Below are 12606 nucleotides of genomic sequence, written 5' to 3'. Positions count from 1 at the left end.
GTGGCTCCAACCGGGACAAAAGGCCCCCTGCCTGGGCAAACGGCAGTGGCCACATGGAGCCCCCATCTATCCCGGTTCCTGGGCGAACCGGGACTAAAGGGACAAAGCTTTAGTCACGACCCTTTAGTCCCGGTTCGTGAACCGGGACAAATGGCCCTCACGAACCGGTTCGAATGGCCTGTTTTCTACTAGTGTTCCTCCTCTCCCCCTCTCAATCCCCTCTCCCAAATCCTTCAGATCCGACGATTAGGTTCATGGATTTCGTCTCCAATCCATCCTAGAAGGTACTCTCCTCCGATCCCCTTCTTTCTATCCATAGAAAATATACTATTTTGAAGATTTGGGGAACCTTTGTTTGATTTGATTAGATTAAAATCTTGCATGTATTAGAATCTTGCATGTATTAGAATCTTGCATGTATTAGAACCCTTGTTTGTTTGATTTGGGGAACCCTAGTTTAGTTTATTTTATTCAAAATATATGGTTGGATACATAGGTTGACATGCTATTTCTATGGAAAAGTTTATTTGTATGAAGTAGGCCTAGTTTAGTTTATTTGTATTGACATATACATAGGTTCGATACATAGGTTGACATGTTATTTCTATGGAAAAGTTATACATAGGTTGGATACATAGGTTGACATGTTATTTTTATGGAAAAGTTATACATAGGTTGGCGTGTTGACAAGAATGCTTTGTTTGAAATTGTTAGGATAGTTTGGCTTCTCGATGATCACTGGGACCAGCAACACCGGTCGTACGCTTTCTCGGTGCAGCAGGAGGTAATTATGATTTTCATGCTTATTTCAAAGACAAATACCCCATATGTAATAACTCAAGAGCCTTGTCTAGTGATTCGGTCAGCATCTACTTGTATGCAACCCAACGTTGCTCCGAGTTGACACACATTGTCTTCCAACGGATGTGCATTTCAAAACCAACATTATGCCTTCCCTCCAACTAAACGATATCACTAGGGTCCATCCAATTCAAATCTTTCCTCACTTGTTGCAAGAGCTCCGCATAGCTAGGACTATTATCAAACACCATGTCAATCTCATCCGGGTCCGGTTCAATATTGCCTTTCAAGAAGGCGTCTTTGTTCCCATGATGAACAAACACACATGTTCTTCCCATCCCTATAAGCATTCAAACAACACAACGTAATATTTCTTCCATGAGTACTAATCCAAAGATTAACACGGAATAGAAACCCTAACATATATATGAAACAACAACCATAACCCTAACCCTAACCCTAGCACCAACATATATATGAAACAACAACCATAACCCTAACCCTAACCATAACCATAACCCTAACCATAACCCTAACATACTAACAAGCCTAATCATAGGAAATTGGCAAACAAGCCTCTCACATATCCATGCAAATATGCAGATCCATACAAAACTAGGGTTTCCACAAACTAGCAACAAATTAGCAATTTGGTAACATTACTTGGATCAAAAGAAAGGGATCAGAGAAGATTACCTTGAGGGAGGGTTTGAGTTCGAAATCCATGGACAAAATCTTCAAATTTGTAGGATTTGGGAAAGGATTTGAGAGGGGGAGAGAGGGGGAGAGGGGGCAGATCTCGGGTGAGCTTTGTGTGGGTGGGCGTGTGTGTGGGGGGAGTGGGGCGGGGGGCTGGCCAACTAGTAACAGACAGTGCATCGCCTAAGGGCTAGGCGTTGCACATTACATGTTTGGCGCCTAGCTCGGAGGCGCTGCACTGCTTGGACGCGGGCCCAGGGACTGCCACGATGGACAGGGGTGCAACGTCCCAGAGTTGGGCGCTGCACCGTAGAGTGTGGCGCCTGTGTGTCGGGCGCCACACAAAAAGACAGGCGCGTGAAATAGTTTTAGGTGCAGTTCATTTTGTGAATTCATTGCGTGCATAGGTCAAAATTGTCAATTTTGCGACCATGGTTCATCTAGCTGGGTAAATTGATTGTCGTCTTCTTGCTTGGCAGGTTATCCCATTCCTGCGTGTGGTGTTTCTCTGCCTGCAGTACGAGGGCGCGGACAAGACTGGTGCTTCTGCTCCATCTATGGCTACATATGATTGTTGCTACACAAAGGAGCGTGCCTCCAAAACCTACTTCTAGACTTGATACAATTAATGATTAGTTATGAAACGCACCTCAATTAAGTGTAGCCTGTGAGGTGGATCTTTACCTGATTAACATCCGCTCAACTTGGTTTACTAGTAGTTGGATGATTCAGATAGCATGGAGTTATGAATAGTTTGCTGAAAATGATTATAGAAAGGTCATAATTTAGGCTCTTACCTTTCACCAACAGTTTGTTAAGTTCCCTCTTTTTCTTGTAACATTTATCTGTAACAACTCAATAATCCCCAACGATCTTTAGAATTTTGTTCTTGTAATAATCACCTCGTTATGAACCAACCGTCTCGCTACTTTCTCTCCTTTCCTCCTCTATCGAATCCGGCGAGGCTGCAGCATGTCTCGGCGGCGGACCGGAGGCGCCTGGAGAGCAGGTCAGCCATGGAGCCACCAGCAGCGCTGCAGTCTCCTTTGCCCTCTTCTAGGAGCTGGAGTTGGGGCGTCCAGCCGCCGCAGTCCCGTCGGGGAAGGGCCGCCATGGAGAGGGCCATCCTCCGCCGCACTCCTGCTCCCGGCGACGCGGCTACTCGCTCGGCCGCCGCTCTCCTCCAGCACCCTTCCAGTGTCGCACACCGCGACGAGCACATGCCCGGCAGTCCCCCTCGCCATGCCTCCTTATTTTCTAGTATTTTCTTGGCCACCTCTAATACCCGGGTTATACTGTACCTCAAGTGCCCCCTGTTTCTTCCCTTGTAGTTGTATGCCGTGTGTATGCATCGCTATAGTTCCATGTGCGTTTCAGCCATTTTTTGTGAGGCTGGGCAAAAACTAGTATGCTACTGGCATGATAGTTTATAGTAGGGCCAGTGTGCATGATGTAATGTAGTCTAGTTGCAGACACATTGATGTTTAGTTGACAGAAAGACTAGTTGCACACACATTGATGTTTATTTGGCAGAAAGACTAGTTGCACACACATTGATGTTTATTTGGCAGGAAGACTAGTCGCACATATATTGATGTTTAGTTGACTTGTAATGTAGTCTAGTTGCACACATATTGATGTTTAGTTGGCAGGAAGACTAGTTGCACACACATATGCTCAGTTGGCCTGTAGTTTAGACTAGTTGCACACGCATTGAGTTTAGTTGGCAGGAGAGTAATTGCACACACATATGCGCAATTGACGCGGTAATATAGTCTAGTTGCACACACATTAATTTTTAGTTCGCAGAATCACTTACACACACATATGGTCAGTTGACTCGGCAATGTAGTCTTGTTGCACACACGTTGATGTTTAGTTGGCAGGAGTAGTTACACACACACATACTCAGTTGGCGCGACAATGTAGTCTAGTTGCACGCACATTGATGTTTAATTGGCAGGACTATTGGCACACACATATGCTCAGTTGGTGCGGCAATGTAGTCTAGTTGCACACTCATTGATATTTAGTTGGCAGAAAGACTAGTTTTTCGAAACATCCCCATGCGGGTCTACTTTTGAAGAGAACGTCGCGAGGGTTTCAATGATGAAAATGGATATGAATTTCGACACATGGTTTAAAAGATATGTCTTTTGTAATTTTGAAAACCAAAAATTCATGCACAAGGACGAACATCAATGCAATGGCATGCAGGCATCTATCACGTGAGAAAAGACACATAGGATGATTAATTAGCAGTGTCTTTTTAGCACTTTTGGATTAGCAGTAATTTTGTCTTTTTTTAGCATCAGTACAGACACAAATGTTCATATACACGCGCATACACTCACCCCTATGAACGCACACACGCACACCCTACCCCTATGAGCACCTCCGAAAGACTGAGCCGGCATATCATCTTGAGATTCACGAAGTCACCGTAGGTGCCTCGTCGTCGACGGGAACGTCTCCTCCCACTGAAAATGCATCACCGGAAATCCTGAAATAAATCCAGGAATAATGCGAGCACCAGGATTTAAACCCTGGTGGGTTGGGAATACCACTGTCCACCTAACCATCTCAATCACACGTTGGTTCGTGTAATTTTGTCTTTTTAGTAGTATGCGGTAGGGTGCTGCCTGGGACTAGGGGCCAGCCGCTCGCTAGCGATAGCGAGCCCCGGCCGCCAGCTAGAGTCGCGCATATATGTAACATAGCGCGTGCACCTACCATCCTAGTCTCGTCAATGGCATCGTATGTGTTGCTTGCGCACACGTATGCATGTAGCCGGTGGCGGAGACAGGCCCCAGGCAGCCCGGGTCGCTGCCAGGGGCGTGGGCACTGATTCCTTCGTTGACTGTAGCTACAGTGTGGTATTGTAGCTACAGTGCTCTGAAGGTTGCGTGGGTCGGCCTGGGGCATATGGTATTCCTGGCGCCGCCGATGTAGCCAGATAAAACCCATTTTATGTACAAAGCCAATTGAGGGAGTCCCGGACTAGGGGGTGTCCGGATAGCCGAACTATCATCATCGGCCGGACTCCAAGACTATGAAGACACAAGATTGAGGACTTCGTCCCGTGTCTGGATGGGACTTTCCTTGGCGTGGAAGGCAAGCTTGGCGATACGGATATGTAGATCTCCAGGTGGTCTCCATTATGAGCATTAACTCTGTTTTATGCATTATTCCGTAGCCTACCCCTGGAGGGGGACATGTTAAACAGTCCCATCCCTTGCTTACCGCACCAGTTGTATCGTCCTGCACTTACAGCAGTTTTTATTTGAATAAAGCAATGCAGCACATTTTTGCTTCCAATTGAATTTCTTTCTTACACATATGTTCATCTATGACATGTTGCATCCGTATGTTTTGGTACGGCTAAATACACCAGGGGCTTATGTTTCCCGCGTTATGGTGTGATAAGTCCGAACACTTTCACAAGTGCGGCACCCCGAACTTATAGCATTATATGCATCGGCTCCGAATCATGTTCTTGGGTCAATAGTTGGGTTTGCCCGGCTCCCATATTTTGGTACCTTACGTTCCGTTTTATCGGCTAAGGTAGCACTGGGAGAACCACCGCGATTGCGCCCCAGTTGAGCTAGGTTAACGCCTCAGTGGAGAAAGCTAAAACTGACCGTCATGATGAGGCGAGAGCTGGTCGCTGTTCGAGAGGTTCTTTGTGAGTCCCTAAAGACTTATGCCGCTTCGAGCGAGGATCCGGATTCTGTCCGGCCAAGGCGTGGATAGAGCCCCAAATTCGGCCTTCCGAAAACTAGGGGCTTCGCCGAAATTTAAAATTATAGAATTCTATGGCTAAGTGAGAGTGTTCAAGCATTATAAGTCCGGTTGCCTTGTTTGTTGTGTTGAGCGCCTCCCTAGATGGACCCAAAAATGGGAACAAGAGCGCTCAAGTTTATCCCGAACACCCCAGCACTCGTGGCATGGGGGCTGAAGCCGACGACTTGCCATCTCTCAGATTTGATAAACAGCCGCACAGAAGGTAATATTTTAAATTAACAAGCATTGCTTAGTGCATATGAACCAAGTTTTCAGCGCACAGGATAACAAAATGCGAGTCTACTCAAATATTACATCTTTGGAGCACTCACCCGCAATAGTGCGGGCGCCCTTCAACACACTCTTATAATACATCTCGGGCGTACGATACTCCTTGTCCTCTGGTGGTGGGTCCGTCACAAGCTTCTGGGCATCCATCTTGCCCCAGTGCATCTTTGCGTGGGCAAGGGCCCGACGGGGACCTTCAATACAGGCGGAGTGCTTGATGACTTCAACCCACGGGCACGCATCCATCAGCCGTCGCACCAGGCCGAAGTAGCTCCCAGGCATGGCCTCCTTAGGCCACAGCCGAACTATGAGGCCCTTCATGGCCTGTTCGGCCGCCTTGTGGAGCTCGACCAGCTGCTTCAGCTGGTCACTAAGGGGTACCAGATGTCCGGCCTCAGCATACTGAGACCAGAAGACCTTCTCCGTTGAGCTCCCCTCCTCATCCCGGTAGAATGCGGCAGCATCGGACACGCTGCGGGGAAGATCTGCGAACGCTCCTGGAGAGCTCCGAATTCGGGTAAGCGACAGGTAATTAACACTCACATGCTTACTTTGCATGAAAAATGCCTTACCCGCTGCTATTTTCTTCACCACCTCTATCTCCTGGAGGGCCTTGTAGGCTTCGGCCTTAGCGGCTTTGGCACTCCCAAGAGCCGTTGCAAGCTCAGACTCTCGAGTCTTCGAGTCACGCTCCAGGCTCTCGTGTTTCTTCATGAGATCCTGGAGCTCTTGCTGTACCTCCGCCACCCGCGCCTCCTATTTCTCTCGCTCGGTGCGCTCCGCAACCGCATTGCGTTCGGCCGCGGCCACCGCCTCCTTCAGGGTCGCCACCTCGTTAGTGGCACCTGCAATACCCCAGTTATCCTTGTCATTTTTCTTGCAACCAAATCCTTTTCTGTAAGGTACAATTTTCATAAGGTATTACTCACCTTCTTTTTCCTCGAGCTGCTTCTTGGCATGGCCGAGCTCGTTCTCGGACCGCTCGAGGTTTTCCTTCAAAGTATTGACCTCCGCAGTCAGTGCGGCAGAGGCCAGCAGCACAGCCTGCAATCCCATATTGACATATTTTCATGACTCCTGCGTTTATCTTTCTAAAGATCCTCAGTCCGGCTTTTCTTTCCGAACACCGAACCGAGCATCAGGGGCTACTGTCTATGCGGTACCATTTTACATATATTGAAATTCTTACCTCAAAGCCTGTTAGAAGGCTGCTGCAGGCTTCGGTCAGCCCGCTCTTGGCGAGCTGAACCTTCTGAATCACCGCACTCATAACAGTGCGGTGTTCCTCTTCGATGGAGGCGCCGTTGAGCGCCTCCCGCAAATTATCCGGCACCTCCGGTTGGACGGAGGCAGCTGGCGTCGCGGTCTTGCCCTTCTTACGAAGGGGTCGCCAGCCGGACTCCGGAGCCACTATGGGTTCCGGGGCTGAGTCCGGTGCAAAGTCCGGGAGGTTGTCCTGCGACACCTCCGGGGCCCTCTCCTCCTGGTGGGTCCCTTCCTGGGATCCCACCTCGGCATCGTCCGCATCACGGGGGGTGGAGGCAGTCGGAAGAGAATCCATATCCGATGCCCCTAAGGACCCGCTCGACGAAGTGGGGAGATCATCCTTAGGCGGACTGCAGGGTTGTATGCGGCATTAGAAAGACATAATGTGGCGGAAAACGAAAACGTTGAAGTTATTCGGGAGTCCGGATACTTACGATCTCGCTAGAGGCTTGGCCCTTGGAGGCCAGTCCTCGTCGTCGTCACTGGCGTTGGCAGAACAGTCCGGGGGAAGAGTTTTTCCCCTCTTGGACCCTTTGGCCTCCCTTGTTGGGAAGGCCTTCCTTTTCTTCCCTCCCCCCGCTGGGGGAGAGGCTTGCTTCTTCTCCTCCTCGCCTTGGTGGGAGGAGTCGGCCTCGGATTCGTCGTCCGATAGCACCTGAAAACGGGAACTCTTCCGAGTCCCCGTGGCCTTCTTCTTGGCCTTCTTCTCCGGCACCACGTGGGGTGCCGGGGCCAGCAGCCCCGTTAGGCGGGCGTCAGCTGGGTCCTCTGGCAATGGGGCCGGACAGATAGCCTGTGCGGCCTTCTTCCGCCAGTCCTGTCAAAGGAAAGGGAGTTTAGATCCCGCATAGAGTCAAACTATGAATAACAAGCGTCCCTTAAAGGACAAAATCATTTACCTCGTCAGCCGGGCGCTGCGAGCGGAATCCGCGATCTCCGGTAGCGGATGCGGGAGCTTCGGCGCCCTTGAATAGCACCTTCCAGACATCTTCGTACGTAGTGTCGAAGAGCCCGCTCAGGGTCTGGTGCTGCGCCGGATCGAACTCCCACATGTTGAAACCCCGTCGTTGGCACGGGAGAGTCCGGCGGATGAGCATGACCTGGACTACGTTGACAACCTTGAGCTTCTTGTCCACCAACTTCTGGATACAGGCTTGGAGTCAGGTCAGCTCCTCCGAATTCCTCCAGATCAGGCCACTCTCTTTCCAGGAGGTGAGCCGTGTAGGGATGCCGGATCTGAATTCGGGGGCCGCCGCCCAATCGGTGTCACGCGGCTCGGTGATGTAGAACCACCCCGATTGCCACCCCTTGATGGTTTCCACGAAGGTGCCCTCCAGCCACGTAACGTGGGACATCCTGCCCACCATGGCGCCTCCGCACTCCGCTTGGCTGCCCTTCACAACCTTCCGCTTGACACTGAAGGTCTTGAGCCACAAGCCGAAGTGGGGCTGGATGCAGAGGAAGGCCTCCCACACGACGATAAACGCCGAGATGTTGAGGATAAAATTCAGGGCCAGATCATGGAAATCTAGGCCGTAGTAGAACATGAGCCCCCGGACAAAGGGATGAAGTGGGAAGCCCAGTCCGCGGAGGAAATGGGGAAGCAATACTACCCTCTCATGGGGCCTGGGGGTGGGGATGAGCTCTCCCTCGTCGGGGAGCCGATGCGCGATGTCGCTGGACAAGTATCCGGCGCTGCGCAGCTTCTGGATATGCCCCTCCGTGACGGAGGAGGCCATCCACTTGCGTCCCGCTCCGGACATATTTGGAGAAGGTTGAGGTGAGATGTGTGGGCTTGGGCGCTAGAGCTCGAGTTCGCGGAGATGGATAAGCCAAGGAGGAAGAAGGCGTAGGTAAAAGGGTTGGATCTTTATCCCCTTATATGGGCGGACGGAAACATGCATCCCCACCAGCCTGATAAAACTCGCTTATCTCCCAAGCGCCGCAATCAATGGCGCGGTTGGGTTACCCACGTCCGTATTGATGGGAATCCCGGAATAAGGGGAACACGATCTCTGCTTCGACAAGACGTGCCAAGGAAACCGCCTCGCTAAACGCGCTGAGGTGGAACAATAAAAACAATTCGAGTAAAGGCTTGGAAGTGGTGTGACGTCACGCCGCAGAATACGTCAGCAGATTGATCTTGTGTAATATTATTCTCTCTACGATGGTATGTGGAATTTATTTTTGCAGAGCCGGACACTATCCTGGTGTTCACAATCTTCTATAAATTATTCGGAGGAGGAACCCGCCTTGCAATGCCGAAGACAATATGCGCGCCGGACTCATCGTCATTGAAGCCTGGTTCAGGGGCTACTGAGGGAGTCCCGGACTAGGGGGTGTCCGGATAGCCGAACTATCATCATCGGCCGGACTCCAAGACTATGAAGATACAAGATTGAAGACTTCGTCCCGTGTCCGGATGGGACTTTCCTTGGCGTGGAAGGCAAGCTTGGCGATACGGATATGTAGATCTCCTACCTTTGTAACCGACTCTGTGTAACCCTAGCCCTCTCCGGTGCCTATATAAACCGGATGGCTTTAGTCCATAGGACGAACAACAATCATACCATAGGCTAGCTTCTAGGGTTTAGCCTCCTTGATCTCGTGGTAGATCTACTCTTGTAACCTATATCATCAATATTAATCAAGCAGGACGTAGGGTTTTATCTCCATCAAGAGGGCCCGAACCTGGGTAAAAACATCGTGTCCCTCGTCTCCTGTTACCATCCGCCTAGACGCACAGTTCGGGACCCCCTACCCGAGATCCGCCGGTTTTGATACCGACACCAATCATCTTTTATAGTATATATATAATAACAACGAAAGAAAGCACACGGGTTACGCAAGGTTTGGTATGCTTATTTCTTTTTCTGGCTATTTTTATGTCTTGTAGCGTCTTTTGACAGTGTAGGGCGGACCAGAACCTTTTAAATTACGTTGAATGAATCTTTTTTCAGGAAAATTAAGTACCTACTAATCTAACTACCCAAGCAAACTAATTCTACTGTAATCCACTCCTTTTGGAATGTAAACTTAATTAGCTAGATAATGCTAGGATAACTGGGTCGAGCTATAAAGAAAACCTACAAAGGGGCATGTGGATATATAGGGTAGGCAGAGATTGAACAAGGTGGTTGAGGTGAAAGAGAGGGACAGTTTTGTACTACTAGCCTGCTTCGACGTCGTCGTGGAGAACTTCATGTCCCATTGTACCTTAGGCTAGTCATAGTGGGGAGTAACTTAGACTAGTAACATGCATATGTTACTAGTCTATGTTACTACCTCTATAGTCCATAGTATCATATATTAGTATTATAGTTGGTCTCATTTATTGCCATGCATGACACATAGAAACATCACATTTATTATGTTATACTATCTACCTATGTTACTACAATCATCTCTCCTGCCACATAAGCATGTTTGCGAGTCTCAAGTGCATGATACTACTTATGTTACTGCCACTATGGCCAGCCTTACACGTTAACACCTCCTTGTGTGCCAATCACTACTACTGCAGTAACAAACTTCTACCAACCCCCGTTCCTTTGTTTGTCGGAATCAAATCTTTGACTAAGTGAATATTGTTTTCTTTGGGAAAGACTATTTGAATCTTTGACTGCATCCATACATGATTGGCTGCACTAGCTTAGCTAGTCTTCTACTTCACTCCCAAGAAAGGTCCATCATAAGTATATGGAGGCGCGGACATGAAAGTTAATTTTGTATGAACTAAAAGAAAATTTGCATTAACTATATATTTTTAGTAATGGAAGTCTTGCAAGCTAAACAACATATAGAGTGAAGAGATTTGAATTATATCTTGCTAGGAGGACGACCTGAGTTATTTGATAATAAATGTCGGAAATTTTGCTTTGTTTGTTTGTTTTAGAAAGTGTGGAGACATAGCCTAGTAGATATTGATTAGATAGGACACACCATTTTATGTGGCTGATACCTCGGTTCAAGAGATCTATTTCTATAAGGTGCAGCCATGGAACTGAGATATGCAAAAAAAACAATACACTAAGTTTACAAAGGGGAAAAGGACAGTAGAAGTATTGGTAACCGACCTTTTAATACCCTTTTTGTTTGTGCTACGAAGGGCCGTTGGCCGATCTTTATTAGATAGAAAAGAGAATACAGCATGGACAGTCTAGGAAGCTTAGACTGAACTCAGAGTCTACACAACAGCCCTGTGTAAGGCCGGCCTCCCAAAAACAGGAGCGTCCGAGCAACAACTAAAATCACAAAACAACCCAGATGAGGGCCGGCCTCTCAAGACAGGAACACTCCAACAACTAAGTTTCCAGATCAACGTTGCATCCGGCGGCCCTCCACATGGCCACATCTTCTACTACCCGCTCCAAGACGCCGAACGGCGAGCATGCCACCTGATCAAAAATCCTGGAATTTCTTTCTTTCCATATCCTCCAATGCATCAAGATCACCACCGTGTCAAAATTCCTACGAAAGTGCTTGGGTATGGCAACCCTAGCCTGCAACCACCACTCCCGGTGGTGAAAACGCAGTCAGATGTGGTGAAAACGCAGTCAGATGACACGATGTCCCAAGTTTGAATCTGAACGGGACTCTTTAACTCTGTTATCGGTGACCTCTCTTCATCCATTGAGGACGATTGCATTGGCAAAGATTTGACCTTGACATATATGGTAGACTTATCTATGTCATCATGGTCTGGTGAATCAAGTAACAGGTTTTGTGTTCCCTATGTCTGATCCAGATTCTTAATCTAGGACAGATATATCCATGGCGCTATCCCTATAGTATCTTAGATGACCTTGTACCAGCATGGCCAGCTTAAGGTGCATCATTGTCCACAATCATGCTTCATGCAACATCACAATAATGTACCTCCTCCGTTCCATAATATAAGAGCGTTTTTGACACACTACACTAGTGTAAAAAACACTCTTATATTATGCTACGGAGGAAGTAGCAATTGTCCAAGAATTCCCAAATCAATTAATTCATTGTAATGACAATACTTGCAACAAATGAATAGCGAAGAACAAAATTAGAACTGATAACAACTAGGTGGAGTTTAGGTTGTTGAGGAGGGGAAAACGATATCAATGTTGAAGATATAAGTGCAACCTAGTGGAGAAGCATAGTGTTGTGGTAGAGTTGTGGAGGGAAGAAGGTGAGGAGACATACCGATAGGAGAGACACCCGAACTAAAAGGAAGACTACTCAGGAAATCTGTAACGCCCCTCCACCATTGGCCGCTGGCAATAGGCGCACCTCCATTGTCATTACTGGAGTCTGGAACTACTAATATTACTCTAGATCCGTGGCAGACGAAATCCAAGCACCCACGACCTAGCTTCCAATTGCATCGCTTTCCCTCATCGATAGACTTGTTCTGTTTTACTTTAGCAGAGCAACCGGTCACCTCCTGTGCTAAAGGCCCAGCTAAATGGGTTGTAATACGTCGAGCTGCATAGAGCCGAGACCTTGCAAGAGGGTCATGCAGAGGCTTGTGTTTTCTTGGTTGCAAGCTCACCAGGCCCAGTTTAACAACATCCGCCCAATGTAGTCACCAGAGCAGTGGACCAGCATGGATAGTGCTTGCTGAGCGGGATTAATAGCTAATCGGACGACTGAAAATGTCCAAAAGTGATGATCTGACGCTAGCAGACACTCACGACCCGAGAGGGCTGGAAAGTTGGATAGTTATAATCTCTTCAAATTTGGAAGTGGAATAATTGAACATGATCCTCCTCTGGTGAGATTTTAGATAGA

Source organism: Triticum dicoccoides, chromosome 7B (assembly GCF_002162155.2).
Source record: "Triticum dicoccoides isolate Atlit2015 ecotype Zavitan chromosome 7B, WEW_v2.0, whole genome shotgun sequence".
In the NCBI taxonomy this organism is placed as follows: domain Eukaryota; kingdom Viridiplantae; phylum Streptophyta; class Magnoliopsida; order Poales; family Poaceae; genus Triticum; species Triticum dicoccoides.
This window is presented reverse-complemented; position numbering follows the sequence as displayed.